The sequence below is a fragment of the Topomyia yanbarensis genome, chromosome 1 (genome assembly GCF_030247195.1).
Source record: "Topomyia yanbarensis strain Yona2022 chromosome 1, ASM3024719v1, whole genome shotgun sequence".
Taxonomy (NCBI): Eukaryota; Metazoa; Arthropoda; class Insecta; order Diptera; family Culicidae; genus Topomyia; species Topomyia yanbarensis.
Window position 1 is genome coordinate 202,146,775 of NC_080670.1, and position 12,254 is coordinate 202,159,028.

The window sequence follows — 12,254 nt, forward strand, 5'->3', positions numbered from 1 at the left end:
TTAATTAAAATTATCAGTAGTAGATGGGCGATTTGCTGGATCGCTGTAACATTGATAGTAATCATTCAACAGCACTCAAGCGTAGTACAATAACCAGATAAATTTTGGCGGATTTTCACTTTTATCTACCCGTTAAAAAGAATCGTTTCAACAGACTCCCAAACTACTCGACGTTCTTCCTCGTACGTAGGTTTTGATTTGAATTTGAAGACATAATTAGGCAAAGCACAACACAACACAATACGCATTTGAAGAGATATACAAGTTTGTCCCGTCCTATGCGATTGTCATTCAAAATCTTAAAATAGCTCCCTGTACATGGACGTGCTTCAATAGATACAGGCAGTACAAACTCGAATCGGTGACCACACCGTCGATCTCGACTTTGTGGGTGGGCATGTAGACAGTGGGCACACTATTGTTGTATCAGTTCTTTAAAGATTTTTAGAATCCGAAAAAAGAATTAGATATGATCCGACTGAGTTAAATGTGTATGATTTCAAAAGGGGAGCTCATTTTTTTGATGGCGAATCTTGTTCGATCTTTATTTTACGATCAGCTTAGTCTTTTTAAGGAGAGTTAATTTACGCACGAGCCTAGGGTTCGGCACAAAGTGAAAAGGTTAAGAAAACGAAGAACCAACATATGCTGGGCCTACCGGGCCTAACCTATGCTTTTTCATTGGTGTGTTTTAATTTTTACTAAGACATTTTTTCGCCCTCGCGCGTTCTCTATCAGGTTTCGTTTGTGGCAAATTTTCAAACTACTTGAACAACGGCACTGCACTTCTAAACCGTCGCTCTCTGGAGATTCAGAAAGCATAAATGTGCTTGCTCTCTAGCGCTGCCTAGTAGCAGAACTTTAAACTATTCGGTATACCACATCAGCGATTTTACTCTGCTGAGCAACTTTTCCAAAGACACCGTCCTTGTGCGAAATCATTGGCTCAAAACAGAAGAGCATAACGAGCTTTGGCGGTGAATGGTGTAGCTCTCTTTTAGTGTTTCTGCAAAGAGAGCGCTGAGAGCGTCATTCAAGGAAACGTTTCAAAGTCTCCGGGTGCCGTTTGTACGCAGGGCATCGTAAAAGATCATGTGGATTCTCCCCACAATAGGCGTACTTTTCAGCATGCCCAATGCACGAGCCATCCTTACGATTCCCTGCGTATTTTCCACCACCTGGCCCTATTGCTTCAATCACCTATTTGCTTATATTTGGTGCAATGCATGACGCGCGGTCCGAATAGCCTAAAAGAAAGACGAACCTTGTCGAATAAGACGGTAGGTAAAGTTTGAAGGGACATACAAGTTTGTCCCGTCATTCAAAATCGTCTCTAACTGAGACATGCGATCCTTGAAACAGCTAACCCCGTGCTTCTATAGTTCAACGAATTACAAACCCGAATCGGTGACCCCATCGTCAATCTCGACTTTGTGGCCGGGCATGTGGACGCGGGCATCCTTGATAAAATCTTATCATCAGTAATGTTCTTTGCTTGCTTTAGACAAAGTATCACAATTCTAGGTCTAACTTTCAAACTATCTGTCACGGCTGATCAGTATTGCCTCAATTCTTTCAAAACCTGGTGAATATTTTGATCCGACAAAATATCAGATATGGTCCGACTGAGTTCAACGTGTATGATTTTAAACGGGAAGTCGGTGTCTTCGAAGACGTATCTTGTTTAATCTTCATTTTACCATCAGCTGGGTCTTTGTAAGGAGAGTTCATTTAAGCACGTATCTAGAGCCCGGCACAAAGTAAAAATTTTAAGAAAATGAAGGACGACACAAAAATTACAGGAGATATAGTAAATTAAGAGGCAAGTCACCTATTGCCACCGATGATTGGGGAAAATGGCAAAATGAATTTGTGAAAACCTGTATCAGCAAAGGAACGTAAAAGCATTTTTGTTTCACTCACATGCGCAAAAACATGGGTTAGCAATATTTGCAAAATAACCGGAATATCGCGCTGACACTTGGACTGCTAATTCAAATCTAATAAGTCTCCTAAATCCGTTCGTTGTCTTAAAATACCTACAGTCAACTAATTTCACGAATTGACACTTTTAAATTTGTGGCTGGAATTTACATGAAATGAGAGAACGAGCTTCGGTCGAGCGTTTCGGAAATCGAGTTTTTTGGTATTTTTTCAACCATCGCAAATTAATAATTCTAGCGGTTGGTGAAGAAATAAATATCCAAATAAATGCTTCGGATTTTTGTATGATAGAAGTGGATTGAATTCTCTAATAAATCATTTGCTCCGTAAACCAATCTGCACGTAAAATCTCCCGGAAAAGTACTCCGCCAGTCGCCTTCAAATGTTACGCTTCAATTGGTGATTTTAATTCTTCTACTTAAATTTAACGTGAAATTGATGTCGGTCTCTCATAATTATTCAAATTTATTAAATAAAACATGCGATCGAAAACTTTCACGAAGAGACTTGTCCTAAGAAATCTAGGTTGTACATAAGAGTTTCGCCAATATACGAATTTAGTTTATTTGTTGACCCAATTGACCCTTCATGACAGGGCGGCTACGAAGAATTTCCGGATTTTCGCAAACAATAAAAACGAAAGTTAACGAAAATAATATTCTATTTAATATTACCAACTTTCAATCTCCTCTTCTCTTTGCGTTTTGGTACCTTCGCTTGTTTTTCTTACAGTTACGACCGGCTTGGTTCGTAAGCGGTCCACGTCCTTCTACAACGATCCTTAGCTTTAATGTAGAATAGTTGTTGGTTTCTCTCTAGCTACAGCTGCAGGAAATATTTCCGGAAGCCGCTACAGCGAACTTGCCAGAGAGAACCCGTATCCATCATGCTTCGGTTATTCCTTGACGATCAGCTAGGGGTGAGAGCTTGATTCGTTTGATTTATTCTCCACAGCGAGAATGGGAGGTGCTTCCAAGTTCTAGGTCCAGCTGGGAATGCGAGGGACACCTTTTCGGATAGCGTGTTTCACTGCACCTTTTTATACGTATAACCGGACAATGAGCCTTACCTTTCGACGGAAATCTACCGTCGTAGAAGTGTACGCACTCCGAATTGAGTATTCGTTGCGGAAACTCCAGACGTCTGTTTCTTGCATATGCAAAAGGTTAATGATACATTCTATTTAAGAGACATTAAACCAGGATGTTACTCCCTAAGGGGGCATTTTTAAAAATTATGAAGGGTAACTAAAAAAATGTAAACCGGTCTACCAGATACTGATGAGACGAAGCCAAAACGAAGTCTGGCCAGAAGCCAATAGGATCCTTGTCGGTTTATTTTCGAACGTGAACCGTCCTCACCGAACTGCCTCATCGCTTTTCGTACGACTTTCTCGCTTATCCCTTCCATTTTTGTCAATTTTCTCAGTGACATTCCGGGTTCCGTTCACCGTTAGTGTACAATAATTCGGTGTTGTTTTGGTGAAAGTCCACGTATTTTGAAACTAACTGATGGAAACGAATAACCCGGTCCGCAAATACTAAGAGATAAAGATAAACAACAGTCCGCAGACTATAAAAATTATCGAATTATTAAATATTTTGAAATTGTAGCGGTTTCTGACTACGTCCATACTACTGGGACAGTTGTTTATTGGCTATTCATTGACGGTTTAACAGTAGGTAGGCGATTGTTTGTAGATTATCTAAAGGATGTTTCCTTCGCTTGGCTTCCAGTTTGATAACAAAATCGGCACGTTGTGGTTTGGTTTTCGTATGTGCTTAGCGTTGTCTGAGCATGTAGAATACCATTCAAAACGCCGAAGATCATTCAGGGATTGGTTTTGAACCATGAACTAGACGTAATGCAAGCGAATCTATCTACCGTTTTAGTATTTGGAGACGTAGTCTGAATGATTATTTTTTATTTCACTTGTTTAAATAAGCTATTTCAACTTCGAAGAACATTTCTTTCGTGAACAAAAATAATTGATAGGCTTTTATCCTATGTCTACAACAACTACGGTATCGACCCAAAAGAAACGAACAACGATATACAATTGGTAGTTGACAGAGTGAATTTGTTTGCAACTTTTCTGCATGAAATGATAATGAGCACTACCCAAATCCAATCGATGGTGCTTGACGTAGAATTTTGAAAACTATAGAGAATTTGAGCTGCCTAACTGCATTGGCAAAGTTCAATCTGGTAAGGTTGGTTTAAAAGGCGTCAGTGTTATTTCCGCGTTATTTCGAATTTTGAACTTCAATTTGGTTAAAAATATGCTAGAAGAAATGCTTTGCCTATTCTTAGGTGTAACTCTAACATATACGATCAAGAGTGACTTTGATATATTTACAAAAAACCGTGACTCCAAGTTCTTTGGTCATTGACCGGTTTGCTACAATCGATAATAAAATGGATCCACCTTCGTTAGAGGCGGTACCACACGCTCAGTAATAATATTTAGGTGCTCCTCAAGGAAGTCACCTGGGATCGCTGATCTTCCTTTTCTCTATCAAAGACCCCAGTAATTGCATCAAGTCTGAAAATAGATCCTCGATGAAGCTCTGATAATTTTCTGCGTTCGAACACTTCTTTATTGGCTATAACGCACTGGAGTAAGCAAATGTGCGAAACTAATCACTTATGTTTTCTTGGAGCACTACAGCATCCAGTACGGTAGCAATAGTGCGAAAGGTGTTGCAAACATTTATGTTTAACAATTTCCAGACTTCATGTGCCTTCCTCTAGGTTGATGGGTTTGACGATATTGCCAACATCATCAAGCATTTTTTACATGGGTGCGTTTCGACTTCGTCTCATCAGAAACCGACACTAAATTTTCTGCTCGGACGGGACATCACGTTTGACCAGTCGTTCGATTGAAACACAAAGTGTGTTTTAGTTTTAGGGATTTGCGTCAAGCCGGCGCTAATCTATTCCGACAAAAAGTTAGTGTCGGTATCTGATGAGACGAAGTTGAAACGCACCCATGTAAAAAGTAAGGATTTGTGCCCTTCATGTGCAAAGACTGGTTTTACCAAAAAATTTCGTCTTTCTGAGAAATTCTGGTGTTGATCCAATTTTTCTCCTTAGGGTGAAATATAGCATAGTAACATCAAGCATATTTCATGCATCAGTTTTGAAGAACCTCTGACAGACAATTGCTTTACGATGGCCATTGCAATATGCCTAGATAGTGGTGCATCGAGGAAACCAAGAGAGCTTATGGGCCTTTACGTTTTGTGTTTTTTTCATAATCTAAACTAACTTTCAACTATAAAAGAAATGTAAAAGTAGAAGCGTATTAGTGTTAGTGCAGTAATAAATGTAGTTTTTAGTACTAGTGTTTATTTCTAATCGTCCCAGCTAGAATTTTCTCGCGTGAAATCATATTTTTCACTGATTTCAAACATCTGTAGAGAAAAAGCCCCACATTGCCACACTAATGTTAATAATATTCTAGTCACAAGCAAGGTTTTAGCTGCCACCATCTGGAGCTTCATAAGTTATTTATGTCTTCGTAGCACATACTTTTTAACGAAATTGTTGTAGAAATGTACACTAAGATAAGTCATAAGAGAGACTGGCTTTTGTATTGTCCAAAGAAGCATGCATACAAATATTGTCAAAATCGGGTTTACGAGCATTCTCCATGAATTGTCATACAGCGCCATCTGCAAAGATTATGGAGTATATGAACCTTCGAACCAAACAGCAAAAATGTGACGACAAACAACTTTGCAGAAGAAAGTTTTTTGCTATGATGCTTCTATCTAAAAATAGAAATCATCTAGATAAGTTTTCATTTATCTAGATCAAAACCAAATTTGTCAAAATAATAGTTTGATGTTATATATCGGCTTTCAGGCTGGAGAAAATGTCAAACACGGTTTACTTTATATCCGACGTTTCGGCGACATATATTGCGCCTTTTTCAAGGAATCTACAAACAATAACACTTAGTCACATTTACTATACAAGACACACTTATTTGCTTAAACACTTACTAAGTTTGTTACCGCGTTATCGTCAAGCACACCTTTGCTTACAGGTATTATCGTCATACTGGGCTGCTGTTTTAGAAAATATAAATTACGAATCGTTACTTATCCTTTGTGCGTTAGAATTTTTGAATTTGAATCTATGTATATTTCTTGCGTATTTGCCAATTTACTACAATGCTTTACGATAACGTCGGTAACAAACTTAGTAAGTGTTTAAGCAAATAAGTGTATGTTGTTTCGTAAATGTGACTAAGTGTTATTGTTTGTAGATTCCTTGAAAAAGGCGCAATATATGTCGCCGAAACGTCGGATATAAAGTACATAAACCGTGTTTGACAGTTTCTCCAGACTTTGTCAAAATAGTGCTCCGTTTTATCCAAGATACTTTTCCAAAGACGCCGAATCACCAGAATAAATACCCAGACCGCTAAAAGTTTTGATTGTCGAAAGTAGTATCTTGCCCAAATGTGTGTCCTTTCGTTTTTGTAGTTTTCATGGCGCTGTCTATCCTAAGTGTGTCTCATCAAAATCTCGGAATCCCTTGCCCTAACTAGTTATCCTTATAGGAAGATATATGCAAAGAAAAAACAGTCGCACTGGGTGCTTTTTATTCCGTGGTCGAAATTTAGCAGTGCTGGGAGCACTGCTAATTTAAAAACGTTAGCTTCGCGAATCTGTCAATTTCGCTGGCTAAATATGGCGCCTTTGCATATCTCTTTTTATTAGCATAACTAGTCCTAGTCTGCTGTGTCCATGCATAAACACGGCACTGGTCAGTGTAGCTACTACTAACCCGATCCAAATAGATCTGCTCCAACCCACTGGCACATCGCCTGTCCAACTCATCTAATAGCACAAATACGACATCGGCCATACCCAGTGTCCTCACCAGTCAAACATCTGCCGTATCGGCGGCGGAAAATAAAGTCGTCATCGAAAGTAACACTCACAACAAAAAAATCCCGATGAAAACACGATAAGGAAATGAATCGTATAATCATCCCCGTGAACTTAAATTTCCCGAACAAAAAACTATGTCGCCCATCTGCTTGCATCACGTCACCAACTTCCCTGCCCACCATTTTCAACCCACCGCCACGGTGCGGCGTTAAACTAGGGGCCGTCCACCGGGACACGTGTTCGGATTCCACCGCGCCGGAAGTGCTCTGATTTTGCTTCTTTCTCCTTCTGTCTCTCGTTCCACTTTACTTCATTATTCAATAGTTTATTCCCCCGTTTACTCATACTCGCAGTACAGTGTATTCCCCCTGAATCAAAGCAGGCTTAGATTTGCACCAATCGATGAAACCGGAAAATGCTTCCACCTTGTGTCTCTCAAACTCAAAGTCTTGGCTATTTTTAAGACTGTGCTGTGCTCTGTCTCAACCGAGCGGTCCTACCTAACAATGCATGACCTCCGCTGAAAGGTGAACCATATTGCATAGCTCTATTGTGTATTGGGAGTCTTCCCGAGCGCAAGTAGCGGAAGGTAAGCTAAGAAGCAAATCGCTCCCGCCCACTTCCGGTGTCGTATCGTCGTAATTCTGCTCGTATGCTGAAAGGAGAAAAAGTATATTCGCTCCGTTCCTGGCCTGGGTGCAGCTTTATCCTAGTTTTTTTTCCTTCTATTAGCATTTCGAAAAGGATACGTCAGCCCAAGCCGGTTAACTATTATTGCATTAACTTGAATTGGTGTTCATTTTCAATCCCTTTTCTCGTTCGCATACAATTTATATTTTTTTATTTCAAATCAGTAGAGGTCCTGCGGAGAGTTTTCTCCGTTTTCAGCTTCGGAGAATCATTGCTCCATTTTCTGTTCGCCGTTTTTTCTAGTCGTTGGCTGCAGCAGCGTCGGTGAATGGAAATTGCTCGCTTTGGGTTACCTCTTTCAGTTTCTTACTGAGTTCTGTTTTTTTTTGCTGTGAAACAGAATATCCCTCTTCCTGGAATGGGTTCGTTCCTTGTTCTGTGTCGTTTGCGATGAAAATAAAAGAATAATTTTGTTTCAGCTAAGGATTATAACGGGGATTTTGATGCAGTTGGTGTCGATCGAGTGATTTCGATTATCCTTGAATTAAGCAGGACGGTTCATGTGGCTGTATTTAGTTGCTTGATCCATTCTTGTACTTTAAGATAATATTTGGTAGGTAATTTGGAATGCTACTTTATCAGGACTGCTATTGAGATGCTATTCCTTCTTCGGCCGCCCGCTTCAGTCCATATGCTGTTTCGAGTTTCCTCAAATTACGTTCTTTACTGACTCGGTTAACCTCACTTTTATTGACAGTTCGATTGTACTGTTTACATGGACTTAGAAAAATTTGTGGACGACTAGATTCGCTCGAAGCAAATCGCAAAGAAATTTTCTCAATGTAAACAGTACAAGCGAACTGTCAAAAATGAACACTCAGATTATTTGTGACGTCACCGTAAAGTATTCAATAGACACTCTCATACAGATCCGAAAGTGCACGAAAATGAAAAACTACCTAACGTTTAATTCTTTTTACTCAATTTTGGGTATCGTTCAATTGGGTGGACCGTGACCATGACAGAATTCGATACTAGTTTTCAGATTTTATCATTCTCAATTGTGGGTAAATCATACTAAAATTTATGTTTAATTCAGCCAATTTCAACTTTTTATAATTTTAACAAGCTGTTTTCCGTTTTAATTTATCTGCAGTAGTAATGAAAATTATTTCCCCCAATCCCAAAGTACCAACTCGCTCGAAACTGAACGCAATACCAAATTATTTCCATTTGTAATTACAAACAAATTGTAACAAGGTACCCGACCGCAGTGGCATCTCTTCGAACGTACCTTTCCCACCGGGTTGGTGCTGAGTTCGGTTGCGACACAGTCTAAGACACACAGACACAATCACACACACATATATATGTAAACCGCCGAAGAACTTGTTTCTGCCATTTGCTACCATCAGTTATTTCTGTTCGAAATTCATTTAATTTCACTTTTTTCCACGGTTCGACTCTTGTGTGGGAAAGCTTGGGAGAAAAAGCCGGGGTGTGTGCGGGGTTGTACAATCGGTCGAGTGCTCTTGTTTTTAATAATTACAAGGTACGACTTGTTTCGACTGAAGCTTTGGTGAACCGGTACCTCATCTGATCGGGCGGGCAGTGGCGTTCCCAGGCTGGAATGTCACTCGGTGCGCGGGTTAACGGATCTAGATTTTATGCGAATAAATTACCCATAGATAGGCGGCATAGTCCAGAATCTGAATAGTTTCAAAACTCGTAGCTCGCCAACAATCTGGAGCTCAAAATAATATTCATTTTTTTCTCGTCTGAATATTAAACGCAACAAAACCCCAACGAAACATAACCTAGCAAAACGAGTTTGAGAATTGTCAAACATGAATTTTTTTCATCGACCGTTCAATGGTTACGAATCCATAAGAAAATCAGTGTAAGATATGAAAATTGTCCGTTGATCTCTGTTCGCACTGAGTGTCTATCACTGATACCACCGAGGTGACTCCACCATCTAGACCCTAGATATCGACCGTCAACCCATACACCGTGACCAACTACCTTACTTCCTTTCGAGTTAACAGATTTTTCATCTCAGAAAATCTGTACGATCTCGGCGGGGATTGAACGCAGAACCACTGGGATGAGCGGCGGTCATGCCTACCACTCAACCACCGGCGCCGCGAACGCGGAATGTTCTCTTCATGCAGTCAACATTATTTGACAATCGTTAATAAAAATTAAGAAAAACAGAATCTGCAAGGTGCTTCCTTGTGGATAGAGCTTCCATTCCAAATTTCGGAATTTTCGCTTTTTCTTGAGATTCACGAATCTCGGAGATTCAAGTGTTGTGGATTTGGGTATGCATCGGCTGAACTTAGTAAATATATTCAGAAGCATTCTAAATATTTGTGAGCCCTTTTATCGGCAGAGATCTCCAAAATAAAAGTAAGACAGAAAGGTAGACCAGAAAATTAGTTTTTTACAAACCTTTGAAGAGTTAGAAGTGTATCAAGCACTACACACACACACTGGGGGCAGCAGGACCAGAAAGAGTTGGGGAGTTTTGCTAGGATGTGGTGGGGTTTGGATTGGGCTCTGCTAAACCTCTGAAAAAGCAACAACTCCGAAAGCAGCTCCGACGAAACGAGTCTGTGCCGCTTCTGTTAAGATCCTAAAATTCCAATAATCTAAGGTCCTAGCAATAAAAGCACTCTAGCCCAACCGGAGTGCCAACCGGCACATCAGGATCGATGCCAGTAGCATCCTGATTATGGCATACTGGCCATGGCAAACGTCAACGGACAGGACACGAATTTCGAATTGGACGACGACTTCGGGCTGAAAGGCGTGCGGTTCTACTCCCTGAGTAAGGAAGGATGACACCGACTTGAAATGGCTGCCTCCGTCCTAACAAAACCTTGGCAGGTCTCCCGGTACGTTCAAAACTCACCATTAAATTGGTGGTACTAGGTTCGGTTGGAGCATTCCCGATTTCACGCCGATCCGGCTCTGTCAACCCTTGCGTGACCTCTCCTGCTACCATGTGCAACGAGAGCTGAGGTTATTCAGCGGGAACAAGAGAAGGGGAAGCAGTAGCAGCGAAGTGCTTGGTGGAGGAGCTCCACAAGTTTGCGGACACGAGAAACAATGTCCGTAAGGACATTAAGGAGATGGTCATCAGAATCCGGAAGGTGCTACTGTCCGCCGTGTAAGAGTATGATACGACAACGCAGAGTGCGGATGCAGCTGAGCGAGCATTGGCGTCGGCTAAGGCTACTATCCTTCTAGCCCCTTCGAAACATGGTAAGGAAAGGACGATTGGAGTGGAGAACACGCCAGTTTCCATAACTCCAAAGAGGGCAAGATCCTCGCCAGAAGACGAAAGACCAGGCGGGTCAAAGAGGCAGACGCTCGAGGACGCTGTTGCTGCCGAAGGAAAGGCCGACACCCGACAGGGTGAAAGCTGGAGTACCGTTGTAGGTCGGAAGAAGAAACACGGGAAACAGCAAAAGCAGGAGGAAGAGAAAAAAGTAGAACAGAAGAGGCAAGTAAAACCTTCGGGTCTTCCGAAGGCGCCAAAAAGAGAAGCCGTGATGGTCAAAGCCAATGACGCGACGACGTATGCAGCGCTACTCAAGAAGATTAGAGAGGACCTGGAGCTAAAAAATTTGGGTAAGAATCAGGCGCACCCAAAAAGGCGAGATGCTCTTCGAATTGAAGAAGAATCCCATGACTGGTAGCTCGACCTTGCAGGAGAGTATCACCAAATCGATGGGTGAAACGGTAGAAGTTAAAGTCCTAAACCCGGAGATGGTGATTGTGTGCAAGAACCTTGATGAAATCACGACGGAAGACGAGCTGAGAGGCACACTGAAGCAACAGTGTAACCTGGGCGAGGTGCACATGACGATCCGGCATAAGAAGGGATACGGAGGAACGCAGATAGCGATGATTCGTTTACCGATAACCGCTGCCGATAAGGCACTGGAGGTAGGTAAAGTTACAGTAGGATGGTCGAGATGCCCGCTGAGAGCCGCCCCACGTGTGAATAAACAAGCGGAGAAATGTTTCAAGTATTTGGGCTTTGGACATTTGGCAGGAGCTTGCAAAGGCCCGGATAGATCCGGGATGTGCTGGAAATGCGGAATGAGCAGTTTAACCTAATACTGGAGCAGTTAACCGAGCAGTTGATCGGTAGGAAGCCGGTAGTCATTAGTGGTGATTTCTACGCCTTGGCTGTGGAGTGGGACAGTAGAGTAACCAACCCAAGAAGGTGTATTCTACAGGAAGCTCTAGCGAAGTTAGACGTATGTTTGTGCAATGAAGGTTCTGTTGGCACGTTTAGGAGAGACGGGAGGGAGTCATCGACGTCACATTCTGTAGTCCTTCACTGACGGCGGACATGGATTGGAGAGCATGCGAAACGTACACGCATAGTGATGACCAGGTGATTCGCTACCGTATTGGTCAACGGAACCCTACTGCAGTACGGAGAAGGATGACCGGTTGGCGAAAGTGGAAGACGAAAACCTTCAACAAAGACCTCTTCGTTGAGGCACTTCGGCCGAACGGCAAGACCGAAAACGTGGATGCGACTGACCTAACAAGAAGGATTGTGGCGGCTTGCGACCGCCAGTATCGAACCAGGTGGCCACCACGAGTTCGGTTAATGACAAGCAGCATGAAGTGCAGCAGGCGCTCCATGGAGCTGTAGGCCTTGTGCCGAACCAGACGGTTATACCTAAAACTGGTAATAGCACACCCCAAGTAGGACTGCAGTTTAGGCGGACCAACACGGCGGAG